The following is a 2,672-nucleotide window of genomic DNA, read 5'->3' as shown; positions in this document are numbered from 1 at the left end:
ATATGGGTGTCCAGTTGTTCCAGCACCACTTGTTAAAAAGGATGAATTGCCTTTGCTCCTTTGTGAAAGATTAGTTGAGTATATTTGTGTGAATTCCTACTGCCTTTTAATTAAAATTTTGGGTACTGTACATGGGGAATGCTGGTGGCATTTGTTGTAAGCAGATTCTTGTTTTCCCCTCCCTCCAGTCAATAACTGAAAATAAGTGTTTGCAACACACACACACGCACACGCGCACATGGCTAGTGCAGTGGGTATCTGTGTACATCATTGTGGACCCCTCACCCTGTTATCCTTCAGCTTTCTCAGAATACACTAGCTCCTTCCGGCTCTACTTTATTTCCTTGTTTTCTCCCACTTTATAGGACTGCACATTTGAAAAATCGTTGAAACAGATTAAATAACACAGTCTAATTATCACCTACCTACAGCCCATCTAGCATTTCAAAAAGAGGAATTTTGGTGATTTCATGATAAATGTAGGCGTTCTCTCTTCCTGTCTTAGGTCTTACAGTGTCCTTTGGGGCCCTGTGAATCTATGATAAAAGATATTGACTCTTTACGGGTAATAAGGCCGGTGGGATTATTGGGCTATTACCAAAGAGTCAAGATGAATTCTGAGCTCTTTTGCTTTGTCAATTACAGGAGATCAGCTATAAATCCTGGCCACACAGTGCTCCAGTTTGAGAGTGATGATTTCCACCACTTTCCCATACTTTAAAAGATTGGCATCTGCCAAGTGATCAAAACACACAAAGAGGCCTTTTAACCAAGTTTAGCTTGGAATTTCCAGTTGCTAACCACAAGCAGGTCTGGCAAGCTAGGAGGCCGGTTGGCTGCGCAGCTACTCCAGAGTGTGCGGTAGCCGAGGGCTGCGTCCGCGTAAAGCCCAGAGCTGTAATGATGTCAACTTGTTATTTACTTTCCAAATCTGAATGACTGAGCAAGGCGAAAGGAGAATCAATCAACCACAATGTGACCCTACAGGCGGAAAAAACGCAGCGCTCCCACCAGCAGGCGGTGGGGGAAGGGAAGCACGTGTAGCCCGGGCAGGGTTGCATCATGAGCTCGTTCGCTCGGGTTTTCTATTGCACCCTTCGTTTTTCGATTGCATGTAATACTCAGCATCAGTCTGCACAAGCCCAGGGAGCCCGGGAGCAACGAAGGGCAGGCTCAAGGGAAGGCCCCACCAAGTCCTTCTGGGGGGCCTTGAATGGCAGCTGATACGTAATAAGACACAATCTATTCTGCTGATTCACAATTATGGAGACTGTGTAAGTGTGTATTTTTTTATTGATGTCCTCTAATGATGGTGTAGCAACAGTCGTTTTGCATCATTGACGTTTTACGGCAATATTTTGCAGGGTAATTTTGAGGTCCGCCTTTTTGATAGAGGACTGGCCTCTTAAAAACTCACCTCCGGCCGGGCGCGGTGGCTCACGCCTGTAATCCCAGCACTTTGGGAGGCCGAGGCCGGATTGCTTGAGGTCAGGAGTTCGAGACCAGTCTGGCCAATATGGTGAAACTAAAACTACTAAAAATACAAAAAAATTAGCTGGGCGTGGTGGCGTGCGCCTGTAATCCCAGCTACTCGGGAGGCTGAGGCAGGGGAATTGCTTGAACCAAGGAGGTAGGTGGAGGTTGCAGTGAGTCGATATCGCGCCACAGCACTCCAGCTTGGGCAACTGAGCGAGACTCTGTCTCAGAAAAACAAAAACAAAAACCTCACCTTGGGTCCCCCTCCCCTCACAACCAGAACAACAAATGGTCTAGTGTTCGAGGAAGAGCAAGTGAGGTTGTAGTTTAGATTGCTGAGTGCACCGGACTCTTAGCACGAAGCTCATTATATAGTAAAGGAAGGGGCAAGAATATTTGAAAAATATTCAACAAGGCTGACCCCAGAGGTGCTGGGGAGGGGGAGTGGAGATCTGTTTAACTGAATTAAGGCCGCGAGTGGTGGGGAGTAGCCTACGTGGAGGGGAGGAAGGAGCGCTGGGGACTTAAGTGCACCGGGGCCAGGCCGTGTAAGCCATTGCAACATTAAGCGCTTTGCAAGGGCCAGAGGGCTGAAGCCTGGGGGTTGGGGTGGGAGTGCTGAGGCCCGAGGGCCCAGGTCCCCCTAACCTCCTCAGCCCCCACACCCGAGCTCCTGGCGCCTACGCTTCTGTGTCTGAGTTTGTCCCTAAGCGTTTCTGGCTCTTCCTGGGAGGTGTTTTGCAAAGGTCGAGGCTCCGCCGGAGCCCCCACTTTTTGAAGTGGGGTAAAGACTACTGGGGTGTCTTCTAAGACGCCTATTTTGAGGGAGATTCACCATCGGGCAGGTGGCAGGGGGTCCTCTTGGGGCAGCTGGGTGGCTTCCTTATTGGGGTGGGGGAGGGTAACACTTTAGCAGGGACCGAGGTTCCCCTGCCCCCCAGAAACAGAGGGGGTGGCCGAGGTTCCTGTCCCCTCGAGGCAGTCGTGGAAAGGCTGGGTTTGGGATGTGATGGGGGTAGCCCAGGGGTCCTCTCAGTCCCACGGAGGCCACGGGGAAGGGACCGGGACCGGAGCAACTGGGGAAAGGCTTGGGTTCCCCTCACCCACCCTAGGCGTGGGGGAGCGGGGCCGGCTTGGTAGGGACGCTGGTCCCCCGACCGTGGGGCAGGGGCTGGGTTGGGACGCGGGTACCCTCT

At 51.4% G+C, this 2,672-nt stretch overlaps 1 protein-coding gene across 3 annotated transcripts in view; it reads left to right on the top strand.

Annotated features, from left to right (window-relative positions):
* The first annotated feature begins 880 nt into the window (after positions 1–880).
* The window catches only part of TBL1X (transducin (beta)-like 1X-linked), a 260,115-nt gene continuing 258,323 nt past the window's right edge, over positions 881–2,672 (top strand). For all 3 annotated transcript variants that reach the window (XM_011950906.1, XM_011950905.1, XM_011950907.1), the window contains exon 1: positions 881–1,274. The gene's annotated coding sequence lies outside the window, so the exon portion shown is untranslated. The remainder of the gene's footprint in view (positions 1,275–2,672) is intronic.

The sequence above is a fragment of the Colobus angolensis genome, unplaced genomic scaffold (genome assembly GCF_000951035.1).
Source record: "Colobus angolensis palliatus isolate OR3802 unplaced genomic scaffold, Cang.pa_1.0 Scaffold310, whole genome shotgun sequence".
In the NCBI taxonomy this organism is placed as follows: domain Eukaryota; kingdom Metazoa; phylum Chordata; class Mammalia; order Primates; family Cercopithecidae; genus Colobus; species Colobus angolensis.
This window is presented reverse-complemented; position numbering and strand designations above follow the sequence as displayed.